We start from the raw sequence: 18,147 nt of genomic DNA on the forward strand, positions 1-18,147 counted from the left end.
ATATTATTTCTTAACCTATATGTTATTTTTTCTAATGGAATACATTTATTCATTTAAATTTAGTAGTTTCTTCCTTTTAATTTGGTTATGTATTCCATTAATATTTAAAGTAGCCCTTTTATATTTTGTTTATCTTCTCTTTCCGTTTTTCCATCATTACCTTTCCTCCTTTTCCATTTCTGTTTTCTTATTTTCAACTCTTTATAAGACAACATTCCTACAACATCTAACATTTTCCTTATTCTCCTATTTCTATCTTATTTATCCCCAATCTCTCCTTCCCCTCCTGAGTTGTCCTTTATCCCTTGTCGGACAACCACATCTCCCCTCTCCATTTGGATTTGCGAATCCACTCGCAAGCGTCAACTGATTTTGCAGTGACCGCTATTTCCCCCCACCCCGCCCCCCCCAGAAAAGATTTCACTTTTCATATGTCACAAAGGTCACTCTTTTAATTCCCTCCTTATTCTCTCTATTCCATTACCTTCCCTTATTAATTCTTGTCTATACTATCTATATTTTCCTCTAAGTACAGATACATTCACGTATGCACATTGTCTCTATTCACTCTTATACCTCTTTACCCGCATACATATCAATCGTGATCATTTTTACTCTCAATACCCGTCTTCATCCCTCAGTCTATTTTTGTCTTTACCCACATACATATCAATCGTGATCATTTTAACTCTCATTACCCGTCTTCCTCCCTCAGTCTATTTTTGTAATTGTTCTGCAAATTTTCGTGCTTCTTCTGGATCCGAGAATAGTCTGTTTTGTTGTCCTGGAATAAATATTTTCAATACCGCTGGATGCTTTAGTATAAATTTATACCCTTTCTTCCATAAAATCGCCTTTGCTGTATTGAACTCTTTTCTCTTCTTTAGGAGTTCAAAACTTATATCTGGATAAATGAAGATTTTTTGCCCTTTATACTCCAGTGGTTTGTTGCCCTCTCTTACTTTTTCCATTGTCTTCTCCAGTACCTTTTCTCTTGTAGTATATCTTAGGAATTTTACTACAATAGATCTTGGTTTTTGTTGTGGTTGTGGTTTAGAGGCCAATACTTTATGTGCCCTTTCTATTTCCATTTCTTGCTGTAGTTCTGGACATCCTAGGGTCTTAGGGATCCACTCTTTTATAAACTCCCTCATATTCTTGCCTTCTTCATCTTCCTTAAGGCCCACTATCTTTATGTTATTTCTTCTGTTATGATTTTCCATTGTATCTATTTTTTGAGCTAGTAGTTCTTGTGTCTCTTTAGTTTTTTTATTAGATTCCTCCAATTTCTTTTTTAAGTCTTCTACCTCCATTTCTGCTGCTACTGCCCGCTCTTCCATCTTGTCCATTTTCTTTCCCATTTCTGGTAAGGTCATCTCTATTTTATTTATTTTCTCTTCTGTGTTGTTTATTCTTTTTCTTAAATCCTTAAATTCCTGTGTTTGCCATTCTTTAAATGACTCCATGTATCCTTTAATAAGAGAAAGTATATCCTTTATCTTGCCTTTCTTTTCTTCTTCTATTTCACTGTACTCTTCCTCTTCTTCTTCCTCTGGGTTGGCCATCTGTTGTTTCTTTGGTGCCTTTTCCTCCTCTTCTTTCTTGTTTCTATTGTCTTCTGTGGTCTCTTCTTGCTGCAGGTGTTCTGCAGCTGTCGTTGCCGGCTGTGGAGATCGACTCCCCAGCTGGTCCCCCCTCCCGTCGGTGTGTTTTTTCGCGCATGCGCGGTTGCGCACTTTTACTCGGCTCTGCGAGCCATTTTTGTAGTCCATTATTTACCGACCTGAGGGAGCGGGTTTCTCTCTCCGCAGCGGGCCTCTTCGGACAGGTAAGGCCTTCACCTTTTTCCTCCTTTGCCTTCTCTTCCTCTCTTCTTACCGTTGCTTTCGATTTTTCTTTTTTTGTCGCCATCTTCTTTCCACCTTTATACTCACTTTTCTGTAACTTTTATTTCTGTGCCTTTGTGTTTTCCTTTGTTTTTCCCGACTTTTCTGGAGAGGGCTGGAGTTCACCGTCCGGCCACTACTCCATCACGTGACTCCTCTACCTGGTTAATCTTTCCATGTAACTCAGTTCCTGGAGTCTGGGAAACATCCTTGTAAATCTTCTCCAAACTCTTTCAATCATATTGATAGCTATCCTGGAATTTGGTGACCAAATCTGCACACAATAATCCAAATTAGGCCTCACCAATGTCTTATACAACTTTACCATCCATTACAGCTCCACTCCTATACTCAGTACTTTGATTTATGAAGGCTAATATACCAAAAAGCTCTCTTTACAATCCTATTTACCTGTGATGCCACTTTCAGGGAATTATGTTTCTGTGTTTCCAGATCCCTGTTCTACCACACACCTCACTGCTTTATCATGCATATCCTTTCTTGGTTTGTCCTTCCAAAATGCAGCACCTCACTCTTGTCTGCATTAAATTCTATCTGCCATTTTTCCTGCAAGCTTTGAAAACCTCTTCACTGTCCATAACACCTCCAATCTTAGTGTCATCTGCAAACTTGTTGATCCAATTTACCACATTATCATCCAGATCATTGATATAAATGACAAACAACAATGGTCCCTTCACTGATCCCTGAGGCACACCACTAGTCACAGGCGTCCAGTCTGAGAAGCAATCATCCACCACTACTCTCTGGCTTCTCCCATCCAGCCATTGTCGAATCTAGTTCACTATTTCACCATGAATTCTTAGCATCTGAACGTTCTTAACTAACCTCCCATGCGGGACCTTGTCAAAGGCCTTATTAAAATCAATGTTGACAACATCTTCAAAAAAACTATATAACACAACTGACCACACTCAAAGCCATGTTGACTATCCATAATCAATCCCTGGCTATCCAAATAATTGTATATTCTATCTCCTAGAACACCTTCCAATAATTTACCTACTACTGACATCAGGTTCACCGGCCTATAATATCCAGGGTTACATTTGAAGCCTTTTTTAAACAACAGAACAATGGGGGTGTTTCTAGTGAGCTGAGAAATGCACGGTGATGCGAGGGGATGCGAGATGATACGAGGTGATGCGTGGTAACACCTCAAATTTTTCCGCACTGGAAACACATCCAGTTGCGGCCGATGCGCGGTGATTCGAGGTGCTCCGTCGTCCAACTTTTGAGGTGGTCGATGAGGGGTGATGCGAGGGACGACTTCGCAGTGGAAACACCGCAGGTGACTCACCGGAAGTCGCGATTTTTCACCCGCGGTTTTCAATTGCTCATCGGACTTCCTAGTCACCATGCATCGCCCTGCATCACCTCGCATTCCTCGCATCACCTCGCATCGCCCTGCATCACCGCGTATTCAATCGCTCCCTAGAAACAGTTCAGGTAGTCCAAAAATCCGGAGTGATGCGAGCGACAAAAAATCGCGGTGGTTCGAGGTGATGCGGGGTGATACGAGGTGTCCTTAGTATAAACACAGCTAATGTGAGCAACCCTCTGGTAAAACAGCCATGGCTGAGGACATTTTAAATATTTCTGTCAGAGCCCCTGAAATTTTTACACTAGCCTCCCTCAAGGTCCAAGGGGATATCTTGTCAGGTCCTGGGGATTTATCCACCCTTATTTGCTTTAAATAACAATTATTTCCTCCTCTTTAATCTGTGTAGGATCCACAACCTCCCTGCTTGTTTTCCTTACATCCATGACACTGCCCTTTTTCTGAGTGAATACTGATGAAAAATAACCATTTAAGACCTCTCCCATCTCTTATGGCTCAATATAAGGCGACCACTCTGACCTTCAAGTGGACCAATTTTGTCCCTTACTAACATTTTGCTCTTAATATCTCTGTGGAAATCCTTAGGATTTTCCTTTATATTGACTGCCAAAGCAACCTCACGTCTTCTCTTAGTCTTCCTGATTTCTTTCTTGAGATTTTCCTTGCATTTTCTGCATTCCTCAAGGACCTCATATGCTCCATATTATCTTCACTTCTTTCTTCTTCTGAATCAGATCCCCAATATCCCTCGCAAACCCAAGGTTCCCTGTTCCTTCTAACCCTGCCTTTGATCCTGACTGGAACATACAAACTCTGTACTCTCAAAATTTCACCTTTGAAGGTCCTCCATTTTCCTTGCACATCCTTGCCTGAAAACTTGTCCCGATCCACATATAACAGATCCTTTTGCATTTCCTCAAAATTGGCCTTTCTCCAATGCGGAATCTTAACCCAAGGCCCAGACCTATCCTTCTCCATAATTAACTTGAAAGTAATGGTATTACGATCACTGGACCCAAAATGTTCCCCTACACATACCTGCCCAGTTTTGTTCCCTAACAGGAGATGCAGCATTGCATTCTCTCTAGATGGTACCTCTAAATATTGATTTAGAAAACTTTCCTGAACACATTTGACAAACTCCAGGCCATCCAGTCCTTTTTGCAATCTGGGTGTCCCAGTCAATAGATGGAAAGTTAAAATCTCCTATCATAACCTTATGTTTCCTGCTGCTGTCTGTTACCGCTTTACAGATTTCGCCTCTAATTCTCGTCTATAAACAATCCCATGAGTGTGGTCATATCTTTCTTGTTCCACAGCTCCACCCATATAGCCTCTGCAGACAAGCCCTCTAGTCTGTCCTGCCTGAGCACTGCTGTAATATTTTCCCTGACGAGCAATCCCATTCCATTCCCTTTCATACCAACACCCTTTCCCCCATTTTAGCACTTATAATGCAACGAAAGCCCAGAACACTGAGCTGTCAGTCCTGTCCCTCCAGCAACCAAGATTCACTCATAACCACAATACCATAATTCTATGTGCCAATCCGCGGTCTAGGCTCATCTGCCTTTCTTACAATACTCCTTGTATTGAAATAGATGCACCTGAGAATGTTTCCACTATGTTCAACTTATTGACGTCTAACAGTGCATGCAATTTTAACATTATCTTTACCCTTCTCCACTCCACTATCTGCTCCCCTCCCCCTACGAATCTAGTTTAAACCCACTAGAGCAGCACTAAAAAACCTTCCCACAAGGATATTAGTCCTCCTCCAATTCAGATGCAAACTGTCTCGTCAGAACAGGTACCAGCTTCCCTGGAAGAGAACCCAATGATCCAAAAACCTGAAACCTTCCCTCCTGCACTCTGTCTTTAGCCACATGTTAATCTGTATTATCCTCCTATTTCTAACCTCACTAGCACGTGGCATTAGTAGCAATCCTGAGATCACTACCCTGGAGGTCCTATCCTTCAACCTAGTGCATAACTCCCTGAACTCTCCTTGCAGGTCATCCTCATCCTTCCTACCCACATCACCATGAACTAGATCTGAGATATCTTGGACCCTGGCACCAGGGAGGCAACATACCATCTGGGATACTTGATCTCTTCCAAGAACCTCTTATCTGACCTCCTAATTATGGAATCCCTATCACTACTGCTCACCTCTTCTCCTCCCTTCCCTTCTTAGCCACAGGACCAAACCTCATGACAGAGACCCAATCACCATCGTTCCCCCTACAGTATCCAAAATGGTATATATGTTATTGAGGGGGACGGTCACAGGGTGCCATGCACTGCCTGCCTGTTCCCTTTCCCTCTCCCATCACCCATCTACCCTAATCCTACCTCATAGGAGTGACAGTGTCCCTGTAACTCTTGTCTATCACCCTCTCTGCCTTCTGAATGATCCAGAGTTCATCCAACTCCAACTCCAAAACTCAGCTTATCAGGGGCTGCAGCTGGATGCACTTCTCGCAATGAAGTCATCAAGGATACTGCTGACTTCCGTGATGACCCACATTTTTCACGAGGAGCATTCCCCTGCTTTGGCTGCCATTACCACTGTCTATGATATTTTAAAAAAATTGCCCTTAAATGTGCCTACCTGCTGAATCCTTTTTGTTCCTCGAATAGGCTGGCTTTTCTTACTTCAATTCCGACTATTCTTTGCCTCTTGCCTGCTCTCACCAAAGCCTGTTGACCCAAAGCCTCACCACTCTGACTCAGCCCACTCCAATGACATGAATTGTAATTTTCATTGGGTTAACTATTTTATAAATAACAAATTAAATAGAAATTGCTGGATACACTCAGCAGACAAGCAGCATTTGTGTAAGGCTGTTGTATGTGGAGGAAACATGGCCTTCCTGTCTGTCTGGAATGTGTGTATTGTGGGTGATCATGTATCCCACCTGTCTGAATATTTAGTAGTCACATCACCTGTCAATCAAGGTTGGACTCCAGCCACCCATTGGTACACACTTTGCCATTGGCTAATCTAAATCATCTAAGTTATTGGCCAGAAGCACAGATTGTTACTGTGTATAACACCAATGCACAGCAGAGTCTTCCTCTCTGCCTTGTAGTCTAAGTCCCAGACATCACTCCATGCTAGGTCGCTGCTGTGGATATCACTGGCTGTGTTGTGGGTAAGGTGTGCACTACACTGACGCTGAGCCATAGTATTGTGATAGATCAATACCCTCATTGGTCAGGGTGTGTGTAAGAGTCCCTGTTTGTAATGTGTGTACTCAAGTGTGTGAGTGTGTCAAGTATAGGTTCACTATTGTCGGAGTCCAACCTAGGTCTGTGGTGGATGTCTTATCGTTGCTTAAGTGAAATAGTAATTGGGTACTGTTTAACATTCTCCCCTAATTGTCTCCCAAGTATTAATTAAAGTTATGTGTGATTGTAACACTAGTCTCCAGACTTGTCTCTCTGTGATCCCACCAAACCTGATACTCTTCTCAACCTGACAATTGGTACTGAGAGCAGGATTCAAAGAGATTTGGCACACAAGGGAGTTGAAGATAGTGTTAGTGGGTGTGTGTGTGTGTGTGTGTATATGTGCACATGCGTTCTGTTGGGTGCCTGTGTGATTGTCCACCTGGTCACCAATGGGGGCAGCAGGAGGTGACCCACAGATAGGAAGGGTACCCAGGGTTGGATTATAAAATCCATGGGTGGACTGATGACCATCAGGGGTTCAGCCATTTAGCAGTGTGGCTTGCCAGCCATGCTATGCCAGTCAATTAGGTCAACAGGTTGGTGGAGTACCATGAAGTCTCCCACCTGGAGTTACTGGGGTTTCCTGAGGCTGGGTGGAGTTGTAGGGGAGCCCTTTGGTTACTGATATCCCTACTTAGGTGCCAGTGGGGTATCACGTCCAAGTTAAGTAATCAGGGTGCACAAGAAGATAGGGAGATAGAATCCTTACAGCATCACGGTTATGCACTACAAGAGGCAACACAGGTTGCCCAAGGGCAAGTGATCAACTGAGAAATTAAAGTCATGGAGGCAGCTTCCAAGCCAATTGAATCACAGCAGCTGCAAGCAGCTCACTGATCTGGCTCACAGCTTGACCCAGGGAAAGTCCGAGTCATTGCCCAGAAGGGGGAAGGGATTGACATGTGGTTGGGGGATAGGTATGTATGGATGGATGGTGATAATCATGAGGAAACTGAGTCCCACAACATGCCTTCCTCCATGTGGCCCGAGCCTTTGCAAGCCCAACCAGTGACCCTCTAAAACAGGGAGGAAGCCAAAAATGGGGGACCTTGGGTGGGCATGTATATGGACACTGTGAGATAATGGAGTCCAGGGACTAGTCTACTAAGGAGCTAATTGAGCGAAGGGACCAATACCATCAGCAGCCAGGCGAACACATAGCCATGCCACTGAGATGAGGGAGCCCCCAATTTCTTTCACTTTCATCAGGGACTGCCCTGGGTGGTCAATTGGTAATGCCTTGTGGGTGCCACCAGAAAGGGACAATGATAGCACCACCCTATGGGAATGGTTAGTGACTGTGGTCCTGGCCAGGTTCCCTGACTTATTGGAGTGGAGACTAAACAGCTCCTCCAGTTCAGATGCAAACTGTCTCGTCAGAATAGGTACACTGTTGGCAAGGAGACATGAGTGATTAGGGAGCACGTACTGATCATGAGTATCTTTGGGGTGCCCATGATCACCACTTCCCAGGGACCATGAAGTTGACTGGCGCCTTGGCGAGCTATTTAGTCACCACTGCAGGCCCTGACCTTAGAGGGGTGGTGACTTCATGGGACTGGCGGCACCCACAAAGCATTATCAATTGTACTCCTACAGGGATCAGAATACATGGAGTGGTGAGTACCCGCTTAAGTTTGCAGGGCTGAGGCAAAGTTCAGCAATGTCACCCTGCTGGTGACTCAAAGAAACATGCATTCTCTCTAGTGAGAGCATTATTGGGTGGGTGGGGGTAGTGGGGAAGCCCTGTGGGGGTGGAGCTTCCCATGAACTACCCACTCCAACCTGGACCAACCTCTTCTCTGGTCCTCCCCCACTGGAGGTGGTCCCTAATTAATCTATCTTTTGAGCTCTCCCTACCCCCACCCACCATCAACCGCGCCCCCCCCCACCCCCTCACAAGAGAAGACTCAGCTTCAAGTTGTTCCTCTTCTCGATGTGAGGGACTATGAAACACTCATCAAAACATACATCTGCGATCACAACACTGATTCCAGTCATCACACCATTCCAGCAACCAGCAAAAACAGTTGTCACTTAGTACACAAAGAACTCTCAGCAAGACAGGCAAGAGCTGTTGCTATGAAAGCCTAAATCTCACCATTGGATCTCTTGTTATTTGCATTTCCAACGCAGACTTTGTAATGGACCTTTTGTGTTGTTTTTCTCCTTTTTAATTACCCTGAGCCAAAGTAATGATGTCTTTACTAAGAACACTCAGGGAATTGAAGTTACAATTTATCAGTAGAGTTACAGATTCAAAGTTACAATTTATAAGTAGTGTTACAGATTTAAAGTTACAGTTTATAAGTGGAGTGTCTATGATCAAACAATACCAATAAAAATTGTATACAGTTTGTTTCCACTCCACAATGACCGCGTCGCCCCAAAACACCCATTAACTGGAACAAATACCTCCTGGGGTGGATGCTTCCGGAGCTTTTATTTAAAATTACTAATTGGCTAATTTTCAGTCTTGACTCTTCTTGGCCATTGTTACAGGGACCCAACAGGCACTTGTGGTACCCATTTAAAGAGAACGCGAACAGGAACGACATCCTGGTGTCAAATGACAGCCAGAAAAACACACTCTGGGTACACCTGCCAGCCTGCCCCCTGCCTCACAGGCATCTGAGTGCTGTGCTTAGGGAGCACCAAGCGTGAGGCCAAGGTGTGGGATGTGCACACCAAGAGAGGGCTCTGCGCTGTCTGCGTGTAGATATTGGTGGTAAAGTTACACACATTTGCCAGCAAAGCCAGAGAAATTTCTTTCTCCACCCTCCCCTCTGACTCTGGGGAGCAGCTCCTATAGCACTCTACTCTTTTAGACACAGTAACCCCTTTGGTCCGGGGGAGCTGGTGAGGTGTTGTCATCAAATCTGAATGTGTGTATGTGTGTACAATATATATTATATACACACATACACATCTCCACAATTAGTATATATGTTACTTTCCCCCTTTTTTATACTTATAACAGAGAGAGAGAATTACAGATGGTCTTTGTAGTGTTTGCACAGTAATGTAACTTCTGAGGAGTGGAATGTTGTGTATGGAGGAAATGTAGCCTCCCTGCCTGTCTAGAATGGTCATTTGTCCTCCCTGTCCGAAACGTATTCAGAAGTTTCATCACCTGTCAATCAAGGTTGGACTCCAGCCACCCATTAGTGTACTAAAAACACTGAAATGCTGGAGGAACTCAGCTGGTCTTTTCAGCATCTGTAGGAGACAAAGAGATATTGCTGTTGTTTGGGCCTGAACCCTTCTTCAAGGGAAAAAAAAATCAGAAAAGGGAGAAGCAGGATATATCAGAAAGTCTCAGAATCCCATTGCAATCTCCTCTATATCAGAGGGATGAGATGCAGACTGGGAAATTGCTTTTTTGAGCACCTTGACTCTGTCCACCATAATATCATGGATTTCCAGTGGCCACCCATTTCAGTTCTCCATCCCATTCCTTTACTGACATGTCTGTCCATTGTCTCATGCACTGCCAGACTGAGAATTGGAGGAACAACACCTCATCTTCCAACTGGGCACCCTCCAACCAATGACAGTAATATTGACTTCTCTGGCTTTCATTAAACCCCATCCCTGTCCTCTCTCTATTCCCTGTATCCCTTTGCAGATATGATAAATTCCACAAGTCCTCCATCACATCCAATTAACACCTTTTGTTGGTCTGGATTCCTCCCCCATTGTTTGAATTCTGAGACTTTCTGATATATCCTGCTTCTGCTTTTTTTTCCTTCAAGAAGGTCTCAGGGTGAAAACTCAGCAATACATCTTTGTCTCCTATAAATGCAGAAAAGACCAGCTGTGTTCCTCCACCATTTTGGTGTTTTTACTGCAATCACAGCATCTGCAGCCTATCTTGTTTCACTCATTAATGCACAAGTTGCTGTTGGCTTATTTAAACCACCGAGGGTTATTATTGGCTGGAAGAACTGATTAGCTCTGTAGATAACACCAATTCACAGCACATTCTTTCTCTCTGCCTCGTGGTCCAAGTCCCGGACATTGCTCCACGCCAGGTCACGACTGCGGACATCGCTGGAGTGTTGCAAGTAAGGTGTGCACTACACTGAAGCCGAGCTGTAGTACTGCAATAGATCAATACTTGCAGGGAGCCGCACCCCTATTGATCAGGGAACTGGATGTAAGAGTCCCTCTTTGTAGTGTGTGTACTCAAGTGTGTGAGCATATCGAGTACAAGTTCACTATTGTTGGAGGTCTGAGGTGAATGTCAATATCATTGCTTAAGTGAAATAATAATTGTACTATTTAACGTTCTCCTCTCTCTCTTTGTCTTCTGTGTGTTAATTAAAGTTACATGTGGTTGTACACTTGTGTCCAGTAACTTCTGCTTATCATGATCAATTACAAGAAAAATGGACTCCTAAGTTTCAACTTTAGCTGATTATGATGCCACAGAAAAAGATCCTATGGGATATTATCAGGTCTGAGAGTCATCAGTTATGTGCAGACTCAAAAATGTGGCAGCAGAGTGGTGCAGCAGTTAGTGCTGCCACCTTGGCTCCAAGGACCCAAGATTAATTTTAACTGTGGCTATGTGAAGTTTTCATGATCTACATGTGACTGCATGGATCTCTTCTGGATGTTCTGGTTTCCCTTCCATGTCCTGAATAAGTTAATTGGCTACTGTAAAGTGTTTCTTTCTCCCTCCCACCCACCCACCCACCCACCCACCCACCCACAGGTAAAAGGCAAAAGAATAAAAAGTGGAAACTGATGGGCATATGAAATAGATAGCAAGTCAAAGAGTGACAAAAAAAAAATCAGGAGACTGAGTGAGTGTGTAATGGGGATTGTTCATGTTAGTGCAGGGAATTTTAAATGGAAATTTGATGGAAGTACTTAAAATAATTGTCAGAATCTCCAGTGGACATTTTGTTTTTCACATACCAAAATATTATGCACTGGAATGTAGATATGAACGTGAATTAAATAATTATTTAGATCACCAAAGGATCATATCAAAGGAGGCTATTTGGCCCATCAAGTTCATACCAGGCCAGTCCAATTAATCTCATTCCATCCTCTCATCTTGAAGTGCATTTCTTTTCCTTTTGGATATATTTTAGCTCTATTGTAAAGGCACTAAAATTGAATCCATTTCCACTACCATCACTATATGTAACTCCATATAAAAAAATCTTTCCTTTGTTTGAAGATACTGATGCTCCATTTTAGTTGTGGGTTGGGACTCATTTGCCTTGACTTGTGTCAATTTGATTGAAGTGCTTCCAGTAAACAAATGCAAATGAGCAAAATTGAGAATGGCCTTGGAACAATGAAAATCAAAAATATGACATGTTGTAAATCTAAATTGAAAATAGAGAATCCTGAAAGAACTCACTTTAGGCTCCATCTGTGGAAAAAGACAAAATACAAGGTGAAATACCTTTCATCAAACTAAAAAAACAAAGATACAGTGAAGCATGGGAGTAAAATTCAAATCAAGAACTTGAAGCAAAGCTCTGTACAAACACTTCATGTAGTCCAGAGGGAGTGCTGTATTGGCTACCAGTGTAGTCTCAAATATAATGTTAAATTCCAGATCACTATGTGCCCTCTCAGGAAGATTTGAAAGTTTTCTGAAGATCAACCCTTCAATCAGCATCAATAAAAACCATGAGGCCATTCAGCCCCTCTGATCTGCTTCCTTATTCAATTATTATCCCAGATAGGACTGCAACCTCATCCATCACTATGACTTCCCATCTTAAAATCTTTCGAGATTCTGCTTCTGCAGCCCTTCGAGGAAGAGTTCCAAACACACACACCCCTGCAAGAAGAAAAAAACGTGGTCTTAAATGGGCAATGCCTTTTTATTAAGCAATAGCCCCGAGTTCCAGATTGGGGGTCATATTCTCATTGCGTGGTTCAGGATTAATCTCATTGTTTTATTAAATATCTTTCTGCATCCTACGAGGTGGAGTTCCAAAAATTTATGATCCTTTGACAAAAGACAATGTTCCTTCATCTGCCTGAAATGTGTGAGCCATCACTTGTGAATCCTAAATTTTCCCTCCTAACACCCCTTGATTACTTGGTTCTTGGTGGTGGACGTTTTGAACTTTGCGGCTCCCCACTCCAAAACCCACGTTTCGAACAACAAAGTTCTTGATGCCTGTAAAAAACTTTCCTTCAGGTTTCAGACGATTTACCATAAAACATTGGGCACGACCGCCTGATCTCCAACTCACATTTCTTCCCCAAGGGCATCCCCCCACGTCAGCCATTCAGTTTAACCCATGAGTTCCATTGCAGGAAGCCAGCAGGTCTCGCAGCGTCCACACTCAGATTTATAAGCAACCTTTCGGGCCTGAGCCCTTCCTCAAGGTCAGGCCCGAATCGTCGGTAATATAGTTTCACCCCCGATAGACCTGCTGGGTTCCTCCAGCGCCTGAAGACTTTCATGATTCACCATCCAGTTCCATTGCCCCGATAAGGTTGAGAACTTGAGCTGCAAGGGGAAAAGGAGAACTGTTACTGCCAGAACATTATAAAAGTGATTATTAGAGAACCGATTGATTTGAGTTTTTCTCATCTCGAGACACGTGGCAACTCTTCGATGGTCTGTGTGTGTGTTCACCAAATATGGAAACAATGCAACTGAAACCATTATCACTTCGCGCCTGCAGAGCTTTGGTTGCAAATCACAAAGCGGTCGGGAGTGGACCTCAGATATTGTAATCACTTGTTCCTTTTTCACCCATTTTGCGGTTTGCGTGCAATAAACCGTCGGCCACCTTGGTTCGATGTCGGCGTTTAACATACGACTCGGAACTGCAGAATCGAGACAGCAGCAATTCCTGGAATGACGATGGTGTTTCCGGACTGGTGTCAGGTACAAAGCAAAAAAACAGGACGCGGTGTGGCCCGCATGTCGGAGGAAAGCGCGCAGCCACGAATAGAAACATCTGCCTCTCCCAGTCACCCTGAAGTGAACTTCCTTTTCTCCAAACTCCTCGCCCTCTGCCAATCGGGCCCTTCCTGGAACGCGTCCGACATTCCCACCGGTCAAACCCCCTTCACTCTGGCCTCTTTTCCTGCAATAGCCCAGTTGTTCCGCCCCACCTCCAACCCGGGCCGCTTCCTTATCACCCTCGATGCTGCGCCTTCACTCGGAGCTTTGTATGGGGTCCCGCCTCCCCCGACGAGGCGCCCCGCCCATTGCGAGTGGGGACCCGCCTTTTGTCGGGGACTCATTCCTGTTCGGAGTCGTGGTGCTGCAGCCGGCAGGTAGGTGGTCTTACCTTGTCAAGAGAAGGCCAGGATTGGACTGAGCGATGGGTTCGGTTTGGGACTGGCGTCCGCGCATGATCCTGGGCCACCGCGGTTCCAATCCGGTGCTGCCGGCCTCCCCGTGACTGCGTGGGGTTTCCCCGCGAGCTCCGGTCTCCTCCCGCCTTCCCAGACGACGTTAATTGGGCGACACGGGTCTCAGTGGCCGGAATCGGCTTCTGCCGCGTTCTTAAAGGGTTTGGTATTTGAGACTTCGAGCCGGAAACTATTTCTCGCGTGTTCGCCGTCAATTGCCTGTCATCGGACTTCCTCTGAATAGAAACTGACGCTGTGGTTACTCGGAGGTTCATCGATTTTTTTTCTGACGGGTGCCCTCGTCCCGCTTTTCATGAACGTCGCTTCCAGATTCTGGCGGCTTGTTCTCCCCACCCCCATGAATCATTTGCTCGCTCTTCGCTCGGGAGACTGGTGAAGAAAAACGCCGTCAGGCTGGTTTGAGTTGGGGTGAATTATAGTCACTTCTCGTATGCGGTCGAAACGTTGCCTTCGGTCTTTTGCAACAGCGACCGGGGTTTCTTTTTACGCAGTTGGTTCTTGATCCTCCAAAATATTCCGTATGGAATTTAAGCTGGAGGTGGGGGAGGGAGGGTGTGCTGAAGGAGGAGATTCTTGAAGAGCTGTCTTAAATTTAAGTGACTATGGTGGGGGCCGGGGTGGGGGGGGGGGGGGAGTGGTGGGGTCAGGTGCCTGGAAGTTCTTTATCGCAGTCGTGGAGTTGTTTTGAGGGACCCATTAAGACTTCAGTGTGAACCCAATCACGTATGCTGGCTAAAGATCAAAGTAATTAGCTCTGTGCTGTGTAGGAATTGCCTGCATTCTGACTGGTCAGATTTTGTGATTGCAACGATGAGTAAGGAGTGAAACACAGAAATGCTGAAGGAACTCAGCAAGTTTTGCAGCGACCATAGGAGGTAAACCAGTATTTCTGGCCTGAGTTCTTCAAGGTATGTGCAAAAGAAAAGCAGGCAGACATCTGAATGAAAGAATGCGGGGCGGGGTGGGGGGAAGCACAGACAAGATAATTGGACGTGGATAGGACAGGAGAGAAGAGGTGAGAATTAATTGGGGAAGGGGTTGTGAAAAAGAAAGTGGGGGGGGAAGGGGAAGCACAGACAAGATAATTGGACGTGGATAGGACAGGAGAGAAGAGGTGAGAATTAATTGGGGAAGGGGTTGTGAAAAAGAAAGTGGGGGGGGAAGCACAGACAAGATAATTGGACGTGGATAGGACAGGAGAGAAGAGGTGAGAATTAATTGGGGAAGGGGTTGTGAAAAAGAAAGTGGGGGGGAAGGGGAAGCACAGACAAGATAATAGGACGTGAATAGGACAGGAGAGAAGAGGTGAGAATTAATTGGGGAAGGGGTTGTGAATGCAGATGTGAGGGAAAGAAGAACAAGGGGGGAAAAGAGCGACTGAGCAAGGGGAGATGTTGGTGGCTAACGGAAAGAGGAGTTGATATTAATGCCATCCATTTGAAAGATGAGTAGATATGAAGTGTCGTTCGTCCAATTTCTGGGTGGTCTCAGTCGGGCAGTGCAGGAGACCATGGACAGACATGTCAGCAAGGGAATGGGGCAAGGAATTCCACTGGGAGAGCCACACTATTGCGGCAGACGGAGCCGAGGTGCTGAATGAAGCGATCTCCCAGTTGTATCCAGTCTCTTCGATGTAGAGGAGACCACAACGGGAACACCGGATGTAGTAGATGACCCCTGCAGATTCACGAGGCAACTGTTCTTTCGCTCGGGTGGACTTTTTGGGGCCCTAGATGGTAGTGACAGAGGTGGTGTGGGTGCAAGTGCAGCACCTCCTGCATTTACCGGGATTGGTAAGAAGAGAGGTGTGGACGAGGGAATCATGGAGGGAGCAAAGGTGGAGTGGGGAGGAGAAGGTAGAATGTATCTGTTGGATGGATCACATTGTAGGTGGTAGAAATGGCGGTAGATGCAGAAAATGTTGCAAGAGATGGACCAAATGATTTTTGAGGTTGGGGTGAAAGTTGGCAGCAAAGTGGATAAAGTGATGAGCTCCTCATGGGTGGACGAGGCAGCACCAAAGTAGTTGCTGATGAAGAGGAAACATTGAGGAGTCTTGCCTGTGTTGGCTTGCAGCATGGATTGCTCCACATAGGCAATAAAGAGGCAGGCATAGTTGTGGCCCATGTGGCTACCTTTTTGACTTGGAGAAAGCGGGATGAGTCAAAGGAGAAATTGTTGAGAGTGAGGATAACTTCTGCTAGCCGGAGGAGGGTGATGGTGGAAGGGGACTGATTAGGTTTGTGAGAAAGAAACAGAAGGCTTTGAGGCCTTCATTGTGGGATGGAGGTGTTAGATGATTAGGTGTCCATGGTAAAGATGAGGTGGTTGAGTTCAGGGAACTGGAAGTTGTTGAAGTGATGGAGGGCAGGTAAAGTATCACAGATGTAGATGGGGAGGGACTGGGTGGGGGGGAATGACAAAAATGGAGTCCAAGTAAGTGTATACCAATTCAGTGGGCCAGGTGTATGCTGAAACTTTGGGTCTGTCAGAACAATTGGGCTTGGGTTGGATGTAGAACGGGGTTGGGGAAACGATGAGTTTGGAGGCCATGGGAGGGAGATGAACTGAAGTGATAAATTCAGAGATAGGTGTGAGACTGTAGTTTGATGAGTTGTACTGGGGTCCTTTTGAAGGGGTAAGTACGAAGAGATGTGTGAGAGCTGATGTCTGGCTTCAGCCAGATAGAGGTCAGTGCGCCAGACCATAACAGCACCTTGTTTACGGGCTTGATGGTGAGGTTTGGATTGGTGTGGAGAGCAAGGCATTCTGACAGGGTGAGACTGGAATGAGTTGAGTAATAAAGCTAAATGCAACATCCATTGTGTATTTAGTTTTGTGTTAATCATGCAGGGGAGAAGAAATTTACACAACTTGCAGATATTGTTGAAGATGTTGGTAATTGATTCACATGTTCTTTGTTGTAAATATTAAAAAAAAAGTGACAACTGAATGAGATACAAAAGAATAATTGAAGACACAGGAAACTACAGATACTGGAAACTGGAGCAAAACAATCAAGCTGCTGGTCACGCAGCAGAAATGGAAGAAGAAGAATGAATGGTCTTTGAGCAGCAGTCCTGATGAATGGTTCTGTCCCAAAATGTTCCTCATTCTTTTTCTGCCAGTTTTGCTGCTCAGTCAGCTGAGTTCATCCAGCAGATATAGGTGTGGTTTTTTTTTTTACAACAGTTGAGTGAATTTATGAGAATTTACAAATTTTATGATTTTAGTAATTTTTCAGCATTATTGGAGTAACATTATTGGAGTAACCAACTGAAAAACCTCACAAAGATAAGCGTATACAGAGCCGTTGTCATACCCACACTCCTGTTCGGCTCCGAATCATGGGTCCTCTACCGGCACCACCTACGGCTCCTAGAACGCTTCCACCAGCGTTGTCTCCGCTCCATCCTCAACATCCATTGGAGCGCTTACACCCCTAACGTCGAAGTACTCGAGATGGCAGAGGTCGACAGCATCGAGTCCACGCTGCTGAAGATCCAGCTGCGCTGGATGGGTCACGTCTCCAGAATGGAGGACCATCGCCTTCCCAAGATCGTGTTATATGGCGAGCTCTCCACTGGCCACCGTGACAGAGGTGCACCAAAGAAAAGGTACAAGGACTGCCTAAAGAAATCTCTTGGTGCCTGCCACATTGACCACCGCCAGTGGGCTGATAACGCCTCAAACCGTGCATCTTGGCGCCTCACAGTTTGGCGGGCAGCAACCTCCCTTGAAGAAGACCGCAGAGCCCACCTCACTGACAAAAGGCAAAGGAGGAAAAACGCAACACCCAACCCCAACCAACCAATTTTCCCTTGCAACCGCTGCAATCGTGTCTGCCTGTCCCGCATCGGACTTGTCAGCCACAAACGAGCCTGCAGCTGACGTGGACTTTTTACCCCCTCCATAAATCTTCGTCCGCGAAGCCAAGCCAAAGAGAAGAGTAACAAGTGAATGAAGTATGATTATCTAGTGAATGGAGAGGACATTGATCTTAAGGAGAGCTTGGTCATAGATGCTATTATGGTGAACCTTGCTTAAAAATATAGCAATTAAACTCCCATGCAAAAACTTGAATTATTTTTGGAGTCAGCATAGCTTTGTGGGGGAGGTTATTGAGGAAGTGATTCAGCTGATTTTCAAGGGTAGGTCAGTAGTGGCTGTCAATGTGAACTTCAGTGAAGAACATGAGAATTTTAGCTGGCCTTGAAGATTGTCAAATGAGTTTAAGTTGAATACAGAATTTGCTGGGTTGTGGAGATAGAGCAGTGGAGGAGGTCTCTGACT

The 18,147-nt window shown here is 45.0% G+C and overlaps 1 protein-coding gene and 1 long non-coding RNA gene across 7 annotated transcripts in view; one reads left to right on the forward strand and one right to left on the reverse strand.

Moving 5' to 3' along the window:
• Positions 1 to 11,217: 11,217 nt before the first annotated feature.
• On the reverse strand, positions 11,218 to 14,396 carry LOC138760707 (uncharacterized). Its single transcript, XR_011355818.1, has 3 exons — positions 13,770 to 14,396; positions 12,717 to 12,976; positions 11,218 to 11,878 (listed from the first exon to the last, which is right to left on the reverse strand). It is a non-coding gene; the product is annotated as an uncharacterized lncRNA (long non-coding RNA).
• b3gnt2b (UDP-GlcNAc:betaGal beta-1,3-N-acetylglucosaminyltransferase 2b) overlaps positions 13,252 to 18,147 on the forward strand; it is a 45,593-nt gene continuing 40,697 nt past the window's right edge. The window contains exon 1 of one of the 6 annotated variants that reach the window (XM_069931675.1): positions 13,252 to 13,360. The gene's annotated coding sequence lies outside the window, so the exon portion shown is untranslated. Of the gene's footprint in view, positions 13,361 to 13,577; positions 13,756 to 13,786; positions 14,263 to 18,147 lie in introns of those variants that run through there. The other 5 variants (XM_069931673.1, XM_069931674.1, XM_069931671.1 and 2 more) reach the window with 5 other exon arrangements.

This window comes from Narcine bancroftii, chromosome 4, assembly GCF_036971445.1.
Source record: "Narcine bancroftii isolate sNarBan1 chromosome 4, sNarBan1.hap1, whole genome shotgun sequence".
Taxonomy (NCBI): domain Eukaryota; kingdom Metazoa; phylum Chordata; class Chondrichthyes; order Torpediniformes; family Narcinidae; genus Narcine; species Narcine bancroftii.